This window comes from Periplaneta americana, chromosome 6 (genome assembly GCF_040183065.1).
Source record: "Periplaneta americana isolate PAMFEO1 chromosome 6, P.americana_PAMFEO1_priV1, whole genome shotgun sequence".
In the NCBI taxonomy this organism is placed as follows: Eukaryota; Metazoa; Arthropoda; class Insecta; order Blattodea; family Blattidae; genus Periplaneta; species Periplaneta americana.
In genome coordinates, this window is record NC_091122.1 from 20,138,521 (window position 1) to 20,165,468 (window position 26,948).

The 26,948-nt window shown below is 35.4% G+C and overlaps 1 long non-coding RNA gene across 1 annotated transcript in view; it reads right to left on the reverse strand.

Moving 5' to 3' along the window:
• Positions 1-463: 463 nt before the first annotated feature.
• The window catches only part of LOC138701128 (uncharacterized), a 449,457-nt gene continuing 422,972 nt past the window's right edge, over positions 464-26,948 (reverse strand). The window contains exons 6-7 of the long non-coding RNA XR_011332456.1: positions 9,063-9,279; positions 464-2,482 (exon numbers count right to left, since the gene is read on the reverse strand). This is a non-coding gene — a long non-coding RNA (uncharacterized lncRNA). The remainder of the gene's footprint in view (positions 2,483-9,062; positions 9,280-26,948) is intronic.

Genomic DNA, 26,948 nt, shown 5'->3' on the forward strand with positions numbered 1-26,948 from the left:
CTAAAATGTCTATGTCTGAGGTAAAGATGAGAAAATTAGTAAAACGTATTGATGTGTACCATAGAAACAGAAGTGTAAGATGAACTTCATGTCTCGTGGTTTACCACATGGTATATCTCGCTCCATTCTCTACTTAATGTGCCTCGAAGTTTTCCACATAAGTCATGGAAATATAGGGTATATGGTTTTTGTATGCGTATATTATACAAAATACACTACAATGTTAATATCTATATAATATTGGAAGGGATGAGAATGATACAGTCCTAAGTCACAAAGACAAAACTTCATAGGAGAGCATATTAAAGGTGTAGGAATCAATGCTATTAGATGTGGAACGATAATTTCTTCAGCATATACTAACGTCATTTGTATAGTAAATTTTATAATATTTAATTAGTAGCTTCCCCATAGGCCTATGTGTAAGAAATGAACACTCACAAGAAACTTATATTTGTTAAACGTGTGACTTTGGGCTATCTCATTCTCACCGCTTCATTTTATTACTTTAATTAAAAAATTCGAGTATAGTCGTTTCACACAAGCATTTGGAGTTCCTTAAATCACCTGTCATTATTTGTGAGGTACAGTGTAAATTTCTGTGTAAAACTAGGATGATAAAGTGAAACTGTGTAACAGTTCTTCATAATTTAATAGCTCAGCAACAGCATAAGCTAAAAGGGCAAAATTATACGTAAAATGTACAAAAGATAAAGAGCTTTAAGGATATCCAAGTTCTTTTATTGTAAATACAATACAGTAAAATTTATTAAAGGTTTAAACAATGCATGTGTAAATATTTACTACAATAGGCGTCTTAAAGCACTCACTTCTCCTGAACAGTAGGAAAGGGATCCAGATATATTGGCTATGAAATATGTAGAATTATACAGGATTTCAGAATCTGTTTTCAGATTTGCTACACCTCAAATAGTTTTTAAATTACAAAAACATATTTATAAATGTAGTACGGTTAGTACTGATACTCCACATGCTTGGTTCTCTTCTAATAAATGTGATGTATGTTATGATGCAACACCATCATATGTCTGTGTTCTTTTACATTCCTTCAACTCATCTTAAGTTTAGTACATGCATTCATGAAAAGACTCTCTCAGAACGCTGGTTCCACTAACAATTTTGGCAAAGAACTACTGTCCGTCCGAGTGAATATGTCACTTTGGTTTCCTCCACCTGCTTTTGCTGGCCCCTCTGTAAAGGCTAGTGGCTGGGCTGTTAGGGCTTCTCCTGAAAATAGGCATTTGCTGTAAGGAATTGAAGTCTACGGAATTTTATAGAACTGTTTAAAATAATTTAAAGTAAAGGACCCTGTTAAGTAATGATCACGTGATTTCCTCTGTTTCGACGACCTGTGACATAACCACCCGGGTGGACAGTAAGTTTTTCTCCTGACTAGGTATGGGGAACGGGTAACTTGAGAACTGACCATAACATAAAAATGCAACTTCCCTTGTTCTCCTTGTACTTACTCTTTTCTTCTTGTATTCCCCCTATACTCTTTGTATTCCCATAGTTGTTCTAGTGTTTCCCTTGTTTTCCACGTATTTCCCTTTCTTCTCCTTGTATATCCCATGTTGTCCTTGCATTTCCCTTGTTTTCCTTATCTTCCCCTTGTTCTCCTTGTTTTCCTATTGTTCTCCGTGTATTCCCCTTGTTCTCTGCATGTAGTTTAAAAATGCCTTCTATTGAAATATGTGCAGCATGTAGTTCTGGTAAAGATATGCAGCATAGCAAAACAATGCACCTGTCAACAGTGGATTCAAAATAAAAAAAAGTGGGATGATCATGTATATCATATGGGAAGTAGAAGAATCGTAGAAATTGTAAGGAATAAGTTACCAATTGGAAAAATAAGCATAGTTCGACCAAAAAGATGGAAATTATGCTAGAGGCAAAGTAATGAAGAGAAAAGGGCAATATGACTATATTGGAAGACAGAAGGCGATGATTCTGAGAGTCTGTTGAAGATCAGAGAGAGACTAAAAGAGATGGCTAGAGTCTGTATCATAAGACAGAATTGTACTACTTGAATACTGAGGATTGTGATGATGATGATGATGATGATGATGATGATGATGATGATGATGATGATGATGATGATTAACACTGTAGTGAAATCGAACACTCAACAAAGGGCACGATTTCAATGCTTTAATACTCTTTCAACTGGAGTGTTGATTAAGAAGAGGTACAGATTCGACGTTTTCCCATTGCTTTTAAAGAATAAGGAATTCACAAGTTTCGAAGCAACAGCAATGGAAGAAGTTCAATCTATACCTCTTCTTATTTCTTAACAAGGCACCATTCCTTACTTCCTCTTGTAGAGGGTGTGATGTCTGTTGTGATGTAATGAATAGTCTGCAGGCGAGTATAAGTTAAAAATGCTGCTGTTGTAGGATCATTGGTAGTTTGTAATTTCTTGAAGCATTTTCAGAGCTCCGTATGGATTGTCAGCAGGTACCTGGAAAAGAAGAATAATTATGCACCAATCTAGCATATAGACAGAAGCAAATTTTAAAATAAATCGACATTAGTTGGGTTATTAGTTTTGGAGTATTAAATCATTTTGTTGTTATTTTAGGAGTGTTGAAGATAATAAATGACAAGTCTTTACAAAAATAGCCAAAACGGTCATAGTTCAATTCCTTTAATAGGGAAATGAAAAACAATGTCCAAAGTTATCTTTGATAATTGTATTTTAAATCAAATTTCCCTCACATTTAGAGTGTTGTTATTCAACTGTTCGAAGATAGGTTTGAACCTCATAAGTAACACCAATAAAGCATCATGAATGAGGCAATTAAGTCAGGAGATAATGGGTAGGGACATTTAGATTAAAGAGTTTATTTTATTCTCTTGACAATGAAAATTTAGTTAAAAAGACTGACACTACATGGAACCATGAAACAGCAGTCACTACTATTTAAAAATGCATTTCTGTACTACCTTTCAATAAAGTACAACTCAAATGTGATACTCGCAATTGTATAAGCAAACTATTCAATTACAGACATATTTAAGAATGTACAAAAACGAAGATTTATTAAAGACTATTTGAAAGAATGCTACATTTGAAACTGCGATAACACATAAGTTTTCTGAAAATAATAATAATAATAATAATAATAATAATAATAATAATAATAATAATAATAATAATAATAATAATAATAATAATAATAATAATAACAACAATAATATATATCAAATTTCAGAATGTGTGAACTGATCTGAATTTTCGTATGACATAATAACGTTTGTAATTCTGGTTTTCACTTGTTTTCTATCTGTCGGTAATTGATTTCAGTTCTGTTTAGTTATTTGTTAAGACGCTAAATTTGTTCAGATCAGAACAAGTGATTCTCCTCCACGCGAAAAAAAGAGATTGTGTGTATCTAGATAAATATGAAAAAATCTACACTTGCCTCCACAAAAGCTGAGAGCCAAATTACTTTAAATTTTAATCATCGTTGGTATTCACTTTTTGAAGCAATTGGGAGAGATTCAATCTTGCTAGCTAATACTAAAAAGGAAATAAAATATCAATGATCATAATACTGTATACTTTATAGCTTACTATACAGTAATGCGATAAGTTCAGTTTATAAAAATGTATACTTTTCACTATACATTATTAATTTTATTCGGTAATTTAGTAGCACAAAACCATTTCAATTGTTTTTAATCTAAATTCCTAGTAAGAAAATTACAATAAAATAAGCTACTAATTAATAATTTAATATTTTTTTTAGATATTCTCTCAAATTGCAAGTATTTTTCTTGCAATAAACATCACACCTCGAGGCTTGCTCTCATCATGTCTGTTACTGGCATTTTGAAAACCCTACTCGAATCCAACAGATAGATCACCAAGAACTACCCATCCGTGTTATTTTATATCTTATTATTTATTAATTGCAGTGTCTTCCTTCATGAGTACCGGTACTAAGTTATATGCAAGTTTCTTACATTTGTACACAACATTTCATAAAGACTATTAAATAAAACCAACTGAAATAATTTCAGTATACAGAAAATTCCTCGTATCCTGCAACTGTGAGACAAAGGCAGTTCCGGATAATTGGAACCGTTGCTTACGAGATTATACAAGCTGGCGCACAGCGCTTGAAATACGGGTCTAAAGTGGTTCCCTCGTAATGCCTATTCCGCTGCTCGGAGCGCTGATCGGTCCTACATATTCATAGCAGAAAACTTAAATGACGTTGACATTTGGGACATTTAAAGGACATAACTAAATTGACATTAATAAAAATTGTTTAAGGGCAATAGTGTTCTTTCTTTTGTTAACTCCGTTGTTTCAATCTTACTAAACACATTTTCCGTAACTTTTAACTTCAGTTTCATTTAAAAATCGTCAATAGTAAAAGTGTTCCGTATTTTCATGAGGTATTTATGGCAAGCTTAGTTCTACCACGGCTTCAAGCTATTCTGTCATTAATTACATGCGGTATTAAAGCAGAAGCACGAATATGTTGAATCATTAATAAAATATGCATGACTTCGAAAATAATGAACAGTGGGCTACTGGGAATTTTGCACAAGAGTTTTTAAATTTGAAAGTCTTGAATGGTGTTCTTTCAGGAAGAGCGAAAGGGTGGGCAGGAAAATGTTTGGTTGGGCGCGCCCACCCCTACCGCCGTCCCTCGGCAAATTGTTTCATAATAATGGCACAAGTTATGTCGCTAATACTTTAAGGCACTGGTGCAATAATGCGGCATATTATGCACGATTTTCACTAACGATAAAGACTGTTTATAATGCTGGAGTATAGAAGGGTTCAGAGCCATAGTGGGCCAAGCGCCATTTATTAAAAACGAGAAAGCAAGGGTTAAATTTAAGTGAATACCATAGTTTAATGAAGACTGACATATCATTTAGTTTTAATGTGTATAGGAAAGTTCAGGATAATAGACAGGGTTTGGAGTTGAATGGGTTACATCAGCTTCTTGTCTATGCGGATGACGGGAATATGTTAGGAGAAAATCCACAAACGGTTAGGGAAAACACGGAAATTTTACTTGAAGCAAGTAAAGCGATAGGGTTGGAAGTAAATCCCGAAAAGACTAAGTATATGATTATGTCTCGTGATCAGAATATTGTACGAAGTGGAAATATAAAAATTGGAGATTTATCTTTCGAAGAGGTGGAAAAATTCAAATATCTTGGAGCAACAGTAACAAATGAAGAGCACAGGAAAAGAACGTGCTTTGTCCACTTTATCAAATTTTTCAGGAGAGCAATTTCAAAGTTTGAAACCAAATTCCATGGATACTAACGGAGATATTAATGAACACTTAAGTCAGTATGAAAGAACAGGTTATCTGAATGAATTTGAATTTAAGTTTGCATCCTTATTTTTGGAAATTGTAGTTTTATTGACATTTACGTAAAGTAATGTCCTAAGTTACAGGGAAAAAACGTGCTTCTTATGTACGGAGGAATTAATTTTAGATTAAATATTACAAGTAAAGCTGTTTTCTTCCGGAAACGTGTTTGTATGTGTGTTTGTGCGTATTGTGTGTATAGAAATATTGAATTCAGAATTTCAAAATCACGGGATTGACAAACCTTTAAATGATAACATAACGTTAAACATTTTCTCTTTCCTTTTTTAACTTTTTCTGTAATGAAGTGGAGTGGGGCATAATAATAATAATAATAATAATAATAATAATAATAATAATAATAATAATAATGATCACTTTTGTCACAAAATGCGCAGGGCCTCATAAGAATAAAACAAGATCAATTCTGTCCCAAAACACACAATGTATAATAATAATAAAGATCACTTTTGGCTCAAAATACACATGAACTAATAATAATAAAAATCACTTTTGTCCCAAAATGCACAAAGCCTAATAATAATAATAATAATAATAATAATAATAATAATAATAATAATAATAATAATAATAATAATAATAATAATAATAAAGATCACTTTTGTGCAATTTTGTCCCAAAATGCACAGGACATAATAATAATAATAATAATAATAATAATAATAATAATAATAATAATGCTCACTTTTGACTCAAAATGCACAGAGCCAAATAATAATAATAATAATAATAATAATAATAATAATAATAATAATAATAATAATAATAATAATAATAATAACAATGATCACTTTTGTTCCAAACTGCACAGGACCTAATAACAATAAAAATCACTTTTGTCCCAAAATGCACAGCCCAGTCTAGTGTGGAAGGTTTGTGTAAAACACTCTATCTTCTTGTCCACGAAATTCCTTCAAAATCTGGAGGTCCTAATACTTTTCCTTCGATATTACCAGAGAAGTTTCTTTGTTAGAAATAATGTTACCGATATTTAAATTATTAGCAGATATAAAATAAATTATTCAAAATAATTTGTGTTTTGCCTCTGTAAGCAGGACATGGGTATTCTTCAGATTGCTGCTCTCGAAATCGCAGTGAAGCTCTCACCACCGATGAAATCCTAGTTCCATTACACATATCACGATGTTGAATGAGGTGAGGGTGTTCTTTTGTGATGATTACCCCTCTGATGGGCCTTGTAAGAAATGAGCATTTCCATAAATATTTCTTCTGCAGAAATGACTCCCAACTTCCCATCATATCTTGATTGAACACCACAACATCAAAAGGCGTAGGTTTACTTCGAGCTTGTACCATGATCCGCACCCAACCCATTGGAAGTTCTGCTACTGCTTTTGTATTAGTTAGTCCTATATTTTATTACATTCCATAAACGAATGTTTCATTCTGTTCATAAGTTTCAATTCGTTCACAAGATAATTAAGATACTTCAGAACAATATAATTCTTGCTCTGGCCTGAATATGAATCACAAAAATTTTCGAGATATCCGCTTTGTTGTCCATTATTCCTGTCACAAAGTGATTTAAAAAGGATACGACTTCATTGGCTCCTTTTCTACAATTATCTTCAGTACAACTACAAAACACTGAAGTTTCATCTGAAATTTGATGAATATTGAAAGAGTAAACAGATAATTGCCTTCTGTAATACTAATAGACATCATTGATACTAATGTACGGTAAGCATACATTTTTTCGTAGTCCATGAAAATTGCTTCTGTTTCTTCAAACTTCCGACTTCTTAAACGAGCATTCCTCTTTCTGGTATAAAATATTTCAACTTTGGGTTTATGGACCTTGTTGTTACTGGTGATCTTATTAATTTATTCCAAAACTTGTTTCTTCATGTTGCCATCTAAATTATTTTCAGTCTGTCTTGCATTCATCACTTCCATCTCAGCTGTGTACTTATCACATGCATGTATCACTCCTTGGATATCCAAATGCTATATTGAATTTGGTGTTGAACATTATTCTGTATGTTTCATATGAAATTATTAAATTTTGGTATTTTTTCTTGAACATTTTATACATCTTTTTCACTGATAGTTCTTCTGGGAGATACAATTTATTGGTCCTTCCATTGCTGTAATGACTGGTCGCTTTCGATAAACTGGAATTATTGTAATGAGCAGTCATATGTAATGATTGTTGATTCCAGTCTTCTAAATCATTAAATTGCCTTATAATACTTGATCTTTCTTCAGCACTTACTTCCTCGAAACACTTTAACTAACAGTTGCAGTCTTCTCCTACTTCATGTGATTGAACCCTTAATTTCTTCATGACTGCAGTCATTCTCCCTCGTACTTTCTTTTTCTTAACACTGTTAGAAGTCGAAGGTCTCAGAGTTCCATCCTCAGATGAAGTATCAACATTCAATAATGTAATATTATTTAATAATAATATTAAAATTTAAGTGACAAATTTACAACACTTATACTTCTAAACTGAATTTCTCAAACTAAAAAGATTTATACTTGTACATAAAGTTTATGCAGCAAGAACGAATTTTCTCATTATAACAATAATGAAAAACAATGGAATATTATTTTTACTCCAATTCCCTTCTTCCTGCTATAACATGCATGCCAATCCATAAGGAAACTAAAAATTAAATCACAGAAACAGTGGACAGAGCACATTATTTCCCTGTAGTGAGAGGACTTAGCACGTTCTTTCCCTGTACGCCAAATCTAAAATCTCTTGTAGCACTTCGACTATTCACATTATCACATTGGTCGATTAATAACTTTAAACTACATGGAATCCTGCATCTCATAGCATGCATAACTCATTTTTGAAAAAAAGTGGACAAAGCACGTTCTTTTACTGTGCTCTTCAAATATAAATGACACTCGGGAGGAAATTAAACACAGAATAAATATGGGAAATGCGTGTTATTATTCGGTTGAGAAGCTTTTGTCATCTAGTCTTCTGTCAAAAAATCTGAAAGTTAGAATTTATAAAACAGATATATTACCGGTTGTTCTGTATGGTTGTGAAACTTGGACTCTCACTTTGAAAGAGGAACAGAGATTAAGGGTGTTTGAGAATAAGATTCTTAGGAAAATATTTGGGGCTAAGAGGGATGAAGTTACAGGAGAATGGAGAAAGTTACACAATGCAGAGCTACACGCATTGTATTCTTCACCTGACATAATTAGGAACATAAAATCCAGACGTTTGAGATAGGCAGGACATGTAGCACGTATGGGCGAATCCAGAAATGCATATAGAGTGTTAGTTGGGAGGCCGGAGGGAAAAAGACCTTTGGGGAGCCCAAGACGTAGATGGGAAGATAATATTAAAATGGATTTGAGGGAGGTGGGGTATGATGGTAGAGACTGGATTAATCTTGCTCAGGATAGGGACCAATGGCGGGCTTATGTGAGGGCGGCAATGAACCTCCGGATTCCTTAAAAGCCAGTAAGTAAGTAAGTAAGTAAGTATACTTTATATTACTTGCTATATGTTTCCATTGAATTACGGTAATAACTTAATTTTAACCCTTGTTTTCTACGGTTTTAGTAAATGGCGCTTGGCCCACTTTGGTTCTGAACCTTTCAAACAAGAAAAATTAATTTCCAAAAACTTACATTATTAGGCCTACATATAAATGAGTATTTGAAAACCTGTAGAAATCTGCATACCTCGCGAGAAATCCTCTAGATCAGTGGTCGTCAGCACTCGCTGAAATGGGTAAAGGGTAAGCGGAGCAACGTGTTGTGCCCCGTCGTGCAGCAGGAAGAGGTAGAGAGCATACCCGCCAGCAGCTACGAATGCACCATAGTGCAGTGTCTTCTCCGCGGGTAAGAGACGCTAGCCCGAGGGTGCAGTGTGCTGATGACCGCAGCGTCTAGATGGATCCTACAACAAATGGATGGAGATCACAACTCATTGGATCTATTGCTTGATAGGACTATGACAAATACGTGCCGATATTATTATTATTATTATTATTATTATTATTATTATTATTATTATTATTATTATTATTATTATTATTATTATTAAAAATGAGAAAACAAGCTAACTCGCTTGTGCAATACAAATTTGAATATTGACATTTTCTTTGCTAAACTCAAAGCGAAGCTTGGTTAGCTATGCTGAATATAACGCCACTACCCCATAGGGCAGCTACTGAAAAAAAAAAACAATAAAGACACGCAAACTGAAATTTAATGGAATTGGTTGTGACGTGGAGTCTACGATGGGAGTGGCTGCAGTTCAGTGACGGCTAGTTATTGTTGCTAGCTTGCTACATCCCGCGAGCAATTTTATTATACTCGCCTACCATTCCAGCATCGTAACATCACCATCATCATTATCATCATTATCGCCATCTCACGCTACTACCACCATCGCCACTACCATTATTAGGGCTAGGATTTTGATGATCTATAAATCGTAAAAAAATGTTCTAAAAACAATGCATTTATGACCTAAAAATCTTTCAAAAATGCCCTTAAAATGCCCTAAAAATTGATCTTACATTCTAAAATTGGCTTAGTAGGAAAAGGAGTTTTGCGCTACTTAATATTTAGACTAGTAATTAAATTAAATTCTAGTACTAACATTTAAGATTATTTAATTTTACATAATTTTTTCTAAGTGGTACACTTTAATTAATTATTTTACCTGATGTAGTTTCCATGTAGCCCATCACAAGGCCACTCTTATACGGAATTAGCAAATATAGAGGAGTCTATATTGAAGGGGTGGTTGGACTGATCCATTACATGGAGTGTACTACGTTAAAAGGGCAATATTTGTGTAGAAAAACGATTAAAATATTATACAAAATAATGGGTATTAGCCACCGGCGTAGCTCGGTCGGTTAAGGTGCTTGCCTGCCGATCCGGAGTTGCGCTCGGGCGCGGGTTCGACTCCCGCTTGGGCTGATTATCTGGTTGGGTTTTTCCGAGGTTTTTTCCAAGCGTAAGGCAAATGTCAGGTAATCTATGGCGAATCCTCGGCCTCATCTCGCAAAATATCATATCACTATCACCAACTCCATCGAAGCTAAATGACCTCGTAGTTGGTACAGCGTCGTTAAATAACGAAGTAAAAAATAAAGGGTATTAATGGACAAAATATACAGACAAAATATCAAAGGAAATAAACATTATTTTATATTAATAATGGGGATTTGTGGCCAAAATTAAATGAAAATGCCTCAAAAATGTCCGAATAACACAAAAGATGCTCTTATGAGTTGAAACAGGCAAACAATGCAAAAAAAATGCCCTAACAAAATATGTCTTAAAACACTCAGTTTATCACATAACATATAAATACTAAAGCGGCTATGTTTCTGGCTTACTAGAAAAAAAATGCAATTTCATCAAAATCGTAGCCCTAACCATTATACACTTATCACCGCTACTAGGTCTATCAAAATTCCTCCCTACCTATTATAATATCCAAAATTCCTATTATAATACCAACACCATAATGACCATCACTATCTTCAATCCATCACTATCATCGCAACACCGTAATCATTATCATCAGGTTTTCAAGTATTGAGTCGTTATGGTTCCCTTTTCTTTATAGCAAAGCCCGTCCACTACACACTCAAGTTTTATACATGCTTCGTACTTTTTGTAGTTTCACGAGACTTTAGGCCCGCATTCGTCACCTTTCCATATACATAGTGGGAGAAGGCTTTTAGAGTACTGTATACTAAGAGTTGGCTCATGGAAACCAGAAAGTATAGCCTGTCCTATTTCACTTGGCAATAATATTCTGATTGGATGGACAAAAATACCATGATTTGCTTTAACTGTACTATATGTCATTTTCAGATTAATTCACAGGTGGCTTTTACCTTTTACTAGGCCTACCAGTGGCGCCAACGTTTTAAAAACATTGGGTGGGCTCAAACACTTGATTATAATTTCCCAAAGGAATCTCATAAATCCTCCCTTTAATGATATTATTTTTCGTAATATTGATGTGACTACGGATAGTAAGGTCTATACAATATACTGTAGAATGCTAAAAATAACAAAATGGAGAACGATTTTGTAATGTTTGTAGTTAGTATAAGGTCCAGGGGCTATGTCCCATTTACTTGTAGGTAACATTCTTTTGGATTTTATGTGAATACCAATTTGTTCCTCATACTAGTAACTATACACAGAAAAATCTACGCATTATCTTGTGCGTAGCTGTTCTGGACAATTATCGATTTTTAGTAATTAAATGGAACGTTACAATTATATAAACATTTTAACTTGGGGACTTGAATTTTTCTATCAGTTGATAATACGAAAGTGGACTCACTATTACGTAGCACGGAGTGATGCAAATGTGTTTGCCCCTATAAATTAGTCACAAGCATCTTCTAAATCTAACTTTTCAGCATTATGCTTATGTGGCACTAGAATAAGATGAATAAAATGCACACCAACAATGCATCCTTACTTATTGAAATTTTACTTATTTTAATTTACTAATTTCAATAAGCAACCATCACATATCATGTTCTTGTTTAATCAACTGTCTGAAGACAGGTTTGTACCTCATAAATGACACCAGTAAGGCATCACTCATGAGGTAACTAAGTCAGGAAAGAATGGGAAAGGAAATAATGGAGATGATGATGATGATGATGATGATGATAATAATAAAAAAGGTAAAGGTAAAGGTATCCCCGTAACATGCCATGAAGGCACTTGGGGGGCATGGAGGTAGAGCCCCATGCTTTCCATGACCTCGGCACTAGAATGAGGTGGTGTGGTCGGCACCACGCTCTGACCGCCTTTTACCCCCGGGAAGGGCCCGGTACTCAATTTTATAGGAGGCTGAGTGAACCTCGGGGCCGTTCTGAAAGTTTGGCAACGAGAAAAAATCCTCTCGCCACCTGGGATCGAACCCCGGACCTTCCAGTCCGTAGCCAGCTGCTCTACCAACTGAGCTACCCGGCCGCCCGATAATAATAATAATAATAATAATAATAATAATAATAATAATAATAATAATAATAATAATAATAACAATAATAATAATAATAGATTAATAAGACGACAAATTATTGAGTGGGCTCAGGCCCCACGGGCCCATATAAGTTGGCACCACTGAGGCCTACAATGAAGAAAGCAACGTTGCTTTGCTGTTTTTTTATATGTTGTAACAAAGCCATCTTGGCTCTGGTTGTAATAACAGCACAGTAATTTTAAAAAGCCACCTATGAATTAATTTAAATATTAAATATGTTATGTTTGAAGAAAGCAATGGTCTTTTGTCCAACCAATTACAATTCATTAGCCATATGTCACAACTATGATAGGCCTACCTGTTTTTGTTTTAATGGAACATGACAGTTATGCGGCCGAGCTTGGAACTACAGCCCTATGTTGCCAATATGGACTGCCACGCTATCAGCTGATGGGATTATAGGATTGATAGGGCTATTGATGGCTGAAGTTAAAACATTCATTGACAATTTACGTGAAGATCGAAAGTACCGCAATCTTTTGCGCCGGAAATGCCGACAAATCAGCCATTGTTATTCCAACGCTCGCTATTTGCCGTATACAGTTGTAAAGGGAATGAATGTAGCCTAAATCAGAGTCAATAATCTAAGAAAATTAGAAATCTGCAAATCAGTTTTTTGTAATTTTCTACAATTTTGTTCCTGGGACTTAGGTCCTCTCTATTTGGGACGATTCATTTAGACGGTTGCCATGGAAATGCTTACGTCACAGGGATTTCCTCAAATTTCCTGTCACTTTTTTGCGTGGTAGAAATATCTTAAATTTACGCAACAATGTTGAGAAGTCCACACCCGTGGAGTAACGGTTAGTGCGTCTGACCGCGAAACCAAGTGGCCTGGGTTTGAATCCCGGTCGGGGCAAGTTACCCGGTTGAGTTTTTTTTCCAGGGTTTTCTCTCAACCCAATGTGAACAAATACTGGACCCCGGACTCATTTCACCAGCATTATCACCTTCATTTCATTCACACGCTAAATAACCTGAGATGTAGGTACAACGTCGACAGAGGACGGACACTGGAAAGTTTTCTTTTCTCAATCGTACTATCAGGGACTGGAATGCTTTACCTGCAGACTTACTAAAGGCTTTACCAACAACCAAAAATGTATTTAAAAATAGGCTTAAGGACTTTACTAATAGACGCTAATTATACACAGTATTTAAAGGGTGTAAATGATATTTTGTTATTGAAGAGTTGTATCAGTGAAGAATTATGTTATGTCAGTGAAGTGTGTTGTGTAAGTGAAACGTGTTCCTGTCAGTGAAGCTTTATAGTTTATAGTGGCAGTGCAAAGTATTTGAACAGTGAAATGTTTTTGAAGTGTTAGTGAAGTCAGGATAGAATCAGTGAAATGTGTCGTAGTTCCAGTGCAGTGAGTGAGTTGACAGCGAAATGAGTGTAGTGTTGAAAGGTACTTGTGCAGATATGAACATATCATACTCGTGGGTTTTAGTTCGAACATAGGTTTAAGATACAAATTAGATTTATTTTAAATGTTACAGTATTTTAAGCGATCGTGCTTCATTTAATTTAGAATATTCCCTGTTATTACTATTATTATTATTATTATTATTATTATTATTATTATTATTATTATTATTATTATTATTATTATAAATTATTATTATTATTATTAATTATTAGTATTATTATTAATTGTATTTTTAAGTAATACGTTTATTATTGTCATTATTGAGTGTAATTAGTTACCACTGCCACCGGGTATATACCCATTGCAGTGTGAATAAATACATACATCAGTAAAATAACATACTAAAAAAAGGTTGGGAAAGTACATGCCATCAAGAAAGAAAACGCCTCTTTGACTGAGCCGCCACTGCTAGGTATAGGGGGAGAAATCCTCTAAAAATAGCTTGTGAGTCTCCGTCTCTCGTGCAACCTGTTTATATTCTCCCCTGAGCTGCGCGGCCGGCCGGCCGGCGTGACACAGACCCACATACAAGCGAGCTGCAGCCACTGACCCAACCGGCTTCCAGATTCCTCGAGGATTGGGCAGACTGCGAGACAGAAATTCGTTAATTGCAACAAATCCAATCCCTATTCATCTCCTCTTGCTTTACTTCCCTCTCTCCACCATGTCTCTTTCTGTTACTTAATACATGTACTGTACGTTTTACCCTTTTCCTCCTCTTCTTTCTGATTCTATTTTCTTCTTCAAATTCTTCTTCTCTTATTTCAATTTCTTCTTCTCTTTCTCTTAATTATTTTTTTTCTTCTATTCTTTCCTTTTTCCTTTCATTTTCCTAAACATTCTCCCGTTCTGCTTACTTTTCCGGTGTGCCTTTTCTCTTCTTATTCTTCGTAATCCTCATATCCCCTTCACTTTATTCTCTCATACTTTCTCCTCCGTTTCTCCGCTTCTTATTCTTCGTTGTCTTCTTTCTCTTCTTATTCTTCCTCAACTTCACTTCTTCCTCCTATTCTCATTTTTTCCCTCTTATTCTTCCTCTAGCTTTCCTTCTACATTCTTCTCCTCTCCTTCCTCCACCTCTTCCTTCTATGCTCCCTCTCCTTCCTCTTCATCTTCTTGTTCTCCCTCATATTCTCCTTTTACTCTTCCTCTAGCTCTCCTTCTACCTTCTTCTCCTCTCCTTCCTCCACCTCTTCCTTCTATGCTCCCTCTCCTTCCTCTTCCTCTTCTCCCTCTAGCTCTCCTTCCTCTACCTCTTCCTTCTATGCTCTCTCCTTCTCCTTCCTCTCCTTATTCTCCCTCATCTTCTCCCTCTAGCTCTCCTTCCTTCTTCTCCTCTCCTTCCTCTACCTCTTCCTTCTATGCTCCCTCTCCTTCCTCTTCTTATTCTCCCTCTTATTATTCCTCTAGCTCTCCTTCTTCCTTCTTCTCCTCTCCTTCCTCCACCTCTTCCTTCTATGTTCTCTCTTCTTCCTCTTCTTATTCTCCCTCATCTTCTCCCTCTTACCCTTCCTCTAGCTCTCCTTCTTCCTTTTTCTCCTCTCCTTCCTCTACCTCTTCCTTCTATGTTCCCTCTTCTTCCTCTTCTTATTCTCCCTCATCTTCTCCCTCTTACCCTTCCTCTAGCTCTCCTTCTACCTTCTTCTCCTCTCCTTCCTCCACCTCTTCCTTCTATGTTCCCTCTTCTTCCTCTTCTTATTCTCCCTCATCTTCTCCCTCTTACCCTTCCTCTAGCTCTCCTTCTTCCTTTTTCTCCTCTACCTCTTCCTTCTATGTTCCCTCTTCTTCCTCTTCTTATTCTTCCTCATCTTCTCCCTCTTATTCTTCCTCTAGCTCTCCTACCTTCTTCTCCTCTCCTTCCTCTACCTCTTCCTTCTATGTTCCCTCTTCTTCCTCTTCTTATTCTCCCTCATCTTCTCCCTCTTACCCTTCCTCTAGCTCTCCTTCTTCCTTTTTCTCTTCTCCTTCCTCTACCTCTTCCTTCTATGCTCCTCTCTTCCCTCTTCCTCTTCTTATTCTCCCCCATTTCTCTCTCTTACTCTTCCTCTAACTCTTCCTTCTTTCACCTTTTTCTTCGCCCTTTACTTCCTCTATCTCTTCCCCCCTTCTATATCTTCCTTTTCTTGCTCTTCCTACTTTTCCCTTTCTCTTCATAATTTGTCTCTTCCTCGCCTTATATCAGATCATTTAATAATAATAATAATAATAATAATAATAATAATAATAATAATAATAATAATAATAATAAAGCAAAAAACAACGGAAGAGAAGAATGAATGCAAAGTGTACGGAGCAGAATAGTCGATGGAGGTTCGACCGAAAAGATACTTATGACAGGAATATATGGATAAGCTAAATGAAATTTTGTTTGGGTTACAGGGAAACTATTGAATTGTGATTTATAATAATAATAATAATAATAATAATAATAATAATAATAATAATAATAATAATAATAATACGTGCTTTGCAGGTTTTATGAATACCGTTTTATGCGTTTGCAAGTATTCACTTTCCTTTTAACCAAAATTATTTTCAGTTGTGTATTTTTTTTTATCTGAAATATTTACTTACTTTTCTACACAATTCCACTTGATTCTAGATCGACAGGTCTCGTTCGGTGTGTATGAGCCTTTACATCTCAGACTCTAGTGCCTCCACAAAACAGGTAATGAGTGCTCACTCCCACTTCACGCCTACCCGCATGGAAAAAGAGCGAGGTTGATGTCTGTGCAGTACAGGTCCAGCAGCGTGCGTGCCGCAGTTCTAGGATGACAAGACACCACGCTGCGTACAACATGCGTTTCGCTGTCAGCAATTTACTTAAATAATGATGCTGACAGAAGGCGGTAATGGGAGAAAAAACAAAGAAAAGGTACCCAATCGCGCGTCCTTGCAAGGGAATTTAGGGCTCCAAGCCTGTTGATCACTTTCCTCAGTCCGCTGAAGAAACTTAAGAGAAATTTACTTTTGTTATTATTAGTTGATTGTAGGATAAAAACACAGCTTATTTTGTGTAATTTCCTAAATTTAGTCAATAATGATGATTTATGTTTTCTCTTAAAGGGTATACTCCATTTTAAAATAATTTAATACACGAACACAGCTATTACATGAAATGCTCAATAAGTTTTTGTAGCTTTATTCTCTTCAGCTCTAATCAACAATAACAACAATCCAGGTTGCCAGGCGACGATAGAAAACAAAAGATGCGAAAACAAATTAATAAGGTGTATAAACAATTGAATACTCTTTCATATTTAAGTATAAAAATATAGAGGTGGCATTTGAGGAGTGAGGGTGAAATCTAAAATGTAATTAAGCCTGGTTTAAGACTTCTCCCTCAATATCTAAATTGACGGTTTTTTTTTTTTTTTTTTAAAGACTGGGAAGTTTTGAAATGAAAGCCCTATATATAAAGTAACATTGAGTGTAAATAAAAATGGTTTCTTAAATAACATTTCAGCAACGACAAAGTTCACATCAGTTTCCATGGTATCATAGTTGGTTTATGAATATGGGCTGCTTTGAGATGCACGAGTGGTTCAGCTGCGATTCCAACACGATCTCGTATAATCTTTTCGCTGTAAGAAAAATCCTAATGTAAACAGTAACACGTGACTAAAGTGAGGCTTCATTGGCCGCTGTTTGGCCCATAGATTCTCAGTATATGTTCCCGCCTACTGTTGTATATTCTGTTTCATGTTAAAAATTTCCCGTTATTCGTCAAGTAGTAGGCCTAACCTCACTACTATGCATTCATTTGCTTAGGAAACATTTACTTTATAATTACTGTAATTAAATTATTTTAAATTGAGGTGTAAGATTTGAAAGGCATGTTGGTCCGACAAGTTAACAAATTTAAAGAAATAAATATCAAAAGTCCTTCAATAACTGTCTATTCGAAATACAAAATATTACATTAGGTTACATGAACGTATCTTTGACTAGCGCTTTCGCTATTATAATAGCATCTTCAGGTCAGACTTGCGTGATATTAAGCTTTTCATATAAAGACGTAGATGGACAAGTAACATCGAAATGTATTAAGGTACATGACGTGAGAATATAAAAAAACTACAATGATACGAAAAACAAGTAAAATTTGACTTATGAACAGTCGAATATGACAGTTAAACCTTCATGAGGTCTCAAAATTAATACATAAAAGTATTTGGAGTTAAAGCCTGCAGAAACATGTATGCAGCTTATGGATCAAAATTTGTTTAAAAATTGAAGTCTGCAAAACATATATGCAGCTTAAAATTGAGACACAGACAGTTAAAAGAATAATAAATTAAAATATTGTTTTGCATCAGTCATCACGACGTGGCAGCACATTGTAAAATCTGCAAAAATCAATAATAAGTTTTAGTGATGGGACCTGTATAGAAACAGTGACGAGCTCAAGTGACGCCAGCTTGTTACAAGAACAGACTACCTCCACAGTCTAATACTTAGACTGTGCTACCTCGGTAATACTGTTGGTATTCATCCGCGTTCATAGTACATAACAAAATATAAAAGTAACTTTTCTTTTACATAGCGTATTACATATAAGTGAAGTTAAATGTTTCATCGTATTTAACAACTAGAATTCATTTTTTTTTATTTTAAAATAATACAAGATTATGATTTCCAAATACGGAACTATATTTTCCTGCGTCATGTGAATGTTTCGACTGGGAGCCAATCACGGGTATGACAGCAACGTGCTTATGTTTACATTAGGATTTTTCTTACAGCGAAAACAGTATAGATGGGATGTAGGGAGTCGTGTGCTGTAAAGTGTAAACCAACCCAGCATTCATGGCGATCGTATTTCGCGCATAATTAGCGCAATGGTCCTCCGAGTAGCAAGTGTAATGACCGCGTGGCAAGATCCACATGCACCTTCGAAACGAGATTCCAGACACCAGGAGGAGAAGAATATGACGGTGGAATCTGGAGGAAGAAGAAGGGAATATCAATAAGAAGAAACAAAGAAGAGAAAGGGGCTTTTTATTACGAAAATGAAGGCGAAGAAGAAAATGGATGAAGATATGAAAATGGCAAAAAAAAAGTTGGTAATGTTGATGATGATAACGGCTGAGAAGAGAAAAATGAGAGGAGAAAGAAAAGTGGATATAGAAGTAAAAATATGTTGATAAAAAATAATGATAAGGTGAAATGGAACATGAGAGGAGGGTGCCTCCATTCATTCCGTTGCTGCCGCTTCATTTCTGGTTGGTAGGAATGAGCCCCAGCTAATCTTTCATAACAGACACCTCATAAAAAAATGAAATTACTTACATTGGTGTGAAAATAAAGGGATGAAGTTACATGAGAATGGAGAAAGTTACATAACGCAGAATTGCACGCATTGTATTCTTCACCTAACATACTCGCAATTAGAAACATTAAATAGACGATTGAGATGAGCAGGGCATGTAGCACGTACAGTACGGGTGAATCCAGAAGACCTGAGGAAAAAGATCTTTGAGGAGGCCGAGACGTAGAAGGAAAGATAATATTAAAATGGATTTGAGAGAGGTGAGATATGATGCTATGGACTAGATTAATCTTGCTCTGGATAGGGACCGATGGCTGGCTTATGTGAGTGCGGAAATGAACGTCCGGGTTCTGTAAAAGCCATTTGTAAGTAAGTAAGTAAGTAAGGTGTGAAAATGAGATGTATAGTAAAATGTGTAAATATTTCATAGCTTAATGTGTTCACAGAATATTTGAGGAGCATTAATTTTCCGTGTAAAATAAAAGAAAGTCTGTTTTACATAATAATTGTCACACTCGTTACAAATCTATGTTACATTCTTTACAAAAAATAACATTATTTTAAAATTAAAATGACAATCAACACGGACAATTAATACATTCTTTAGGTATCAGTGAAGAATTTTAAAAATATAATTATTCAAAAGGATGAACAGACTGTTAAGCTAATATAAAATGAAGTGTTGAGGTGGCGGCATTTTTGTCACATCCGCTACAGCGCAAAAAAATGACGATAAAATGAAAATCTTGAGGGCAATAATGATGATAATTCAAATGAGTAAAAGAAAGATCGCAAGGTGATGCGATAAGAATGGAACATAAAAAAACTTAATTATATTCTAAAAATTAACTTATAAAAATGTTTATATGTCATATCCGTTACGAAAGAATGGCTAGCCCATGTTTCGTCCTGAGTGACGATCCTTGCAAGAAATCCTTCACTCTCCTTTCACCTCGTACCGGTGAAATAAGTCCTGCGCAATTGTGTTAACAGTGACATTATTGTGCATCTCGATGAGAGCATGCGGTATTCAATGAGCAGGAATTTTATGGTATCCAAGAATGTCCCGTAGAATGTGTAGCTAAATAATGAACCGTCTTAAAAGAAAAAATAATGGTGGCATACAATTATTTCGAATTTTAAGTTCCAATCACTACTCTAATTATTGCTCTTAAAGATATGAACAATGCATTCTTATCTCGCTCTCGTATATCAAGCTTTAATAACAGCAGAGCTCACGAGTCACTATTTAAGTACCTATTTAATATGTTTAACCTTGAATTCTAATCTATTATTTATAGTTGTCAGATACAAGAGTACGAGTGTGTTTCAGAGAGATCTTCAGATTGTCTTAGATTACATAGGTACTTTAATATAGGCTACCTTCTTATTCTTAAAATAATAATAATAATAATAATAATAATAATAATAATAATAATAATAATAATAATAATAATGTCCTGCGCCTTAGTTTCGTAGCCTAGCGTGTCAAGCGTTGGACGAACGTGGTTTGAATCTTCATGAGGGAAGAAATTTTCTCATGAAATTTCGGCCAGTAGACTATACAGGGTGTTAAAAAAAGTATCCAATATTTTAGGAGGTGATAGTATGCATCGAAATAAGAAAATAATGTGTAATAAACATGGGTCCTACAACACATACTTTCTGAGATCTGAACACTTGTTCATAGAAGCTGCTCAATGTGACGTCCATTCATGGCATGCATTTCTCTGCCCTACAAAACAGCAGAATACCAGATAATCATACCGTAGTTGACATCACTGGAATGGAATACTGATACGTCGCAAGGAATATTGAAAACAAAAGTCTGGTTGCGGATATGAGCGGGGTACCCATGTTTATTACACATTATTTACTTGTTTTGATGCATACTAGCACCTCCTAAAATATTGGATACTTTTTTTTTTAACACCCTGCATAGAAACCGTGCCTATCCCAGCATCGTGATGAATTTGGGCAGCAACAGTGAGTAGGGGAACCCGGTTGCGGAAGTCAGCTATAACGGTTGGGATTAACATCTTCGTGCAACCACAAGTTACCGCATACTGGTTGGATGATCGTTTACCTCTGCTCAGGCATGTGGATGTGAGGCCGGTAGTCGGCTGCTGATAAGACAACGTTGTATGGACTAGTGTGCACATAAAATTATTATTATTATTATTATTATTATTATTATTATTATTATTATTATTATTATTATTATTATTTCATCATCACTGCAACCGAATACGATGAGTCCACCGCTGTGGAGTAACGGTTAGCACATCTGACCGTGGAACGAGCGGACCCAGGTTCAAATCCTGGTTGGGACATGTTACCTGGTTGGGTTTTTTCCGGGATTTTTCCTCAATCAATTGAAGCAGAATTGCTGTGTAACTTTCGGCGTTGGACCTAGGACTCATTTCGCCGCCATCATCATCATCATCATCATCATCATCATCATCATCATCATCATCATCATCATCCATACCATAGCCCGGGTTAAGTTCACGGTGCGGCGTGCTGTACTTGTACAAGAGCGCGGTCGTTCGGCTACCCAATCATTCACAGAATAGGAGTGGTGGGTGCAGTAAGCCTCAGGCTGCAGTGTAGACCTTCGTGTCCTTCCTCCGTACAAGAGAGGGAAAAATCGTATATGATGGAGTATTGATTAATTATCAAATCATTCCCTCCTTATATTCAGGAGGACAGGGGTTCGATCCCAAGACCGGGTATTCACACTTGTGGTCTTCGTAGTTCCCCAAAGTCTTCAGCCGATTACTGGGATTTCGAAGAACAACGATTCGCCACATTCCCAATCGCAATTAACCCTTTTGATATATCATCACACCATCTTCCGCGATAAGCTTGCCACCTGTATCATCCTTGCAGCTCACTTTCAGGCGGAGGCATTGCTCTCCAAATTCTGAGGGATGGTAGGCCTAAGTTTCCTCTTTTCGGACGAAAATCAACTTTTGTCGGAGATCAGATTTTATTGAACTTCTTTGCTCCTAGTACGTAGAGGTGCCAAGAACGTCTCTCTGCGACGCATGGCTGCCGACATATTGACTGTTTAATGGGAGGACTCATTTGATTAAATATGACGTGCCGTAAGACTTGACTGGTTTCCGTTGCCTTTTGCGAACAGGTATAGGCTCCAATTAAAATTTAGACATTGATAAATCTCTGTAAAAGCAAGTAGCAAACGATGTCAGGTTCCTGGGATCAAAAGAAAAAAAATAAGAGTCTTTATTTCAATCAAGTTAATTTGTGGAACGTACCATGATGTCTCCATCTGGCGGACTGCAATTGACAACACAGATGCATGCACACAGTCGATCATTTCGCAAGTGTCAGCCTCCAAGGACGGCATGTTAATAAAGCATTTTGATGTATGACTCGCTTTCCAGGGTTTCTTGCAGACTTCTCGCATAATCATGTTCAATATTTTATGGCATTATCATTGGATAAACTGGTGAGAATAACACAACTATTTATTTTATTTAATAACAGTTTCTTACAAGTATATACAAGTATATTCTATTGCAGAAAAGTATATTCTATTATCCATGTGCTAAAAAGGATAAATGTTCATCTTCCCTCTTGCTTAAAAAGTCCCTTGTGCAGACCCTTGTATTTCCCTATTTTGACTATGCTGACATTTTACTGACTGACCTTTCCAGCGACAACAAAACGAAACTTCAACGTGCTCATAATTTGTGTGTACGTTTTGTAAGCAATGTTCGTAAATATGATCACATTACCCCATCCCTGGAAGCAATAGGTTGGCTTAAACTAGATAAGAAAAGAAATTTACATTCACTTCTCCTTCTCTTCGAAATCTTGAACTCTTCTATTCCTTCGTACCTGTCGTCTCGCTTCACTTACCTTTCTTCCCACCACAATCTGAACACACGCTCTCGCCATGAAACAATACTAACAAATACCATCCCATCGCACCTCCTCATACTCATCCTCTTTCACAATAGCCCTGCCAAGACTCTGGAATTCGTTACCTGCTAGCATCAGGGACTGTCGAAATAAAATTGAATTCAAACGCAAACTTACTAGGCACTTGGTCAGTAATTGAGACTCATTCAGACATGGTTTCTTGTAAATAGTTCTCTTAATCTATCACAAAATATTTCAATATCCGGTAATTTCATCACTATAGAATTTTGTTATTGTAGGTTTAATTTGTAATTTAGTAAATACAAAAATATTCTTTGTTCTTAACTTCTATGATAAAATGTCTAGCTTTCATTAATCAGGTATTCTTGTCGTACTTTAATTTTTATTGTAATTGTAATTGTAAATTTAATATTAATTGTAATCTTATTGTTCATGTTACAGTTGTAATCCCCTGGTAGAGGGGCAGAGAAGGCCTGACGGCCTTATCTCTACCAGGTTAAATAAATAAATACTAATACTAATACAATAATCATACCAAACTTTCAGTTACGGCACAGTTTCGTGGCTGTAATATTGCTACGATGGCAATGCAACACAGGAAAAACAAGTGAAATTTAGGCAAGGCAATTAAATTATGAATCTTAAAAACAGAAACACTTTCCACTCTAAACTACAAATTCTTCTAGGGTTAGCATTATAAATGAACAAAACTAACTGCCGCTCTCGCTCGCTGTGTTCGTTGCATTTGTCTTTCGAGTCTCGTCTCGTAACTCTCGTGCGCTTCGAGTCTTGCTCATCATTTTCGAAATAGCATTTTGTCGGCATGGAAAGATTTCGTAACTTTGAATAACATACATAATTGAAATAAATAACATTAGAGATGTTTAACTGATACAAAAAGACAAAACAAAACAGTATCATAGTTATCAAAATGTTCTCAAATTAATTTGAATTTCTAAGAAACATAAAACATAACAATTTCGAAGCCATGTTGGGTCCGGTAAGTATAATAATAAAATTACAAATTATGAGCGAGCTATTTACCACAGCATGTTCTACTATTTTGTGATTTATGACCACCTGCAATTGAAGATTGTCAAATTATTTTATCTCGTTGTACATTTAACCACCAGCACATTGTTTGTTTTTTCTATACTCTGTATGGTTTTAAATTTAATGTTACACGTATGTTCTTAATTGCATATGCTTACACCGCCTATCATATTAACTTTTTCAAACATTTTTAACGATTGTATTTAAATCAGAAATTATAAGTGTTCATTATGTATCAGTGCTTCGATGAGACCTGAGGATGCCATATTCATGGCGAAAACGTTCGTCGGTTATTATGTACCTTTTCATGTAATAATCTAATGGTTTAATTTGATTATTGATAAGTAATTCTCATGGTAATAAATCCATACATATTTGTAATTTTATAAAACATAACGTTAAATAAACCGTTAATATTTTTTACTTGATATTGTACACTTGATCTCAAACATACGGTACGAAAAAAAATCCTAGTCTTTTAATATGAGCCTAGAAATTAAATAAAGATTGGGGAACTTATTATTATACACTTTCAGATAGAGGCTACTTGACTCTAGAGTATTAGCCTTCGCCTGTGCTATGTATAAAACTGGTAAAGAAGATAGTTTCTTAATGCAGGCATCTGAAAACCAGTCAATTTTCCTGATCGGAATGTCCCCGTCTTCTCAGTTCTGGGGCCATTGGCTTCAAAAACGACAGAGGCGCAAGAAACCGGACTAACCAGTGGGCAGCTCCTTGCAGGTCACACGCTTACTGACTGAGGATTCCTTCGTCTTCAGATGCCTATTTCTACCAACTGAAACTTCGCGTAGATTTCAGGTCCAGCCCTAAAGCGATCGGATAATTCTTTATCAGAGACATTTGTGACGGACAAAGTGTTTATGACACAGTTTTTCGGAGTGCATCGGTTTTCAAAGCAATGACCATGTCAAGTACCAAAATCGGTAAAAAAAAATACCTACTCTGTAATGCAATAATCGTTTACACGAATGGTTTCATTTACCAACTTTACGGAAGAAAAGTTGAAAAAAACAAAGTGACAGGGTATTCGCCGAATCCCTACAATTGCGTGAAACGTTTATGCTCTTTTTCGTTGTTATTGTGAGCATGGTTGGAATTATAAGGGTTTTTGAGATTTGAAATAAAAGTTTTGATATTTCTTTTCATTTCTGTGTTCATATTCCCCGCAGCCTTCTCATTAACTACTTCATAATCGCTTCCTTATTCTACGGGATCTAGTCTCGAGACAACAATGCAATTGATAGTCGAAACGATTCACACATCAATATGAATTTATTTATTTATTGGTCTGACCCAATATTTTGGGTTTGGCCTGCGACACACAATTTAGATCACAATAAAATTTAAAATGAAAAATTATATAAACACGTTTCAAACAAAAGTGATTAAGATATAGGAAAAAAATAGAACCTAGTATAATTTAAATTGAATGTACACCATAAAGATGCTGACGAAATATCTCTACAGAAAATTTTATTATGGTAGTGACGATGGCATCTTGAAGATCTCTCTTCAGCTTGCATTTTTCCCTCCACTTTACAAAGGTTTTCGGAATGGTGCCTCTCGCTCCGAAGAAGAGAGCGATAACTGTGATTTTTTTCAATGTTGTATTTCGCTGATAGGTACTGAATCGTGGGCTCGTAGATTTTCTTTTTCTCTTCGTTCACTTCAGATGGTTGAGTGGCTGAGATTTCAAATCTGAGCTGTTTGAAATTGACATGAGTAACTTCATGTATCATTACAGAAAATACTCCATCTGCCAGCACAACCATGAAGCATTAATAGATGCTATAGAGTTACCAACAAAGAAAAAAAATTGCAGAGAATTGGATTCAATTGGAAATTAATACCACAGTCAAGAATTTTAGAATCACACTACTTTAATTAACTAGTTCTTTCTTTATACATACTCTGTGCATTTATTAATTATCCCATTTCTGCACGAATAATACTTTTTAATAAATTAAAATTAAGTTCAATATTGCATTAAATTTTTAACGCTAAAAATGTTCACGTTAATCTTTACCAAAGTCCATCTGATACCGAAATCAGAGATGACTTATATAGCAACTGTTTTTAACACGGCCTCCTTGTATAAAGATATAAATCACTGAAATAAAAAGCATCAAAATTCATTATTCATTTATTAATTAATACGTCATTGTTATTGTTGAATTACCCATATAAAGGCACGACATCCCGGATGACTGCGCGGTTTCTTTCAGGAAATGATGCGATGCACACAACCTCCCAAAACTAGGATGAATCCGCCAACATAATAAGCACAGATTACCGAGCCTCGGGAGACCCGCGGCTCGATTCCCGGACCGACCGACTGACTGTGGCCTTTCCGTGGTTTTCCATAGTTACACGGCTCATTTTCCTTCTCCTGCCGTGTAGAAATAGTAATATGCGTTACAAGAGTGGTATGTTGATGTTTTCATGTTCGAGGAAAAGATTGAAAAAGCGAAACGTAGTTGAGCTTTTTAATTTCCGAGAACATGAAAACAAACATACCGCTCGTGTATCGTACATTATTTTGTGCGAAGATCGTTTATTACATACCTGAAAGAGGAATTTCTAATTAGTTGCAATGAAATCTCCATTTTGGTTTCTGTTCAATGACGGCAACTTTTAAAAACAAAAATATCTATCTTCAAATTGTTGCTATAAAATGTTTGCTGTGTTTACTATATTCCAGCAGGCCGTGATATACGTCTGTCTTTTTTTTCCTCCAGTCTATAAATGCGAACTTAAAACAAACGGTAAGGTTATGTAATAATTTATTTTTCATTTCAATATTTTAACAATATTATTTATATAACATATTGCAGTAATAACATCGG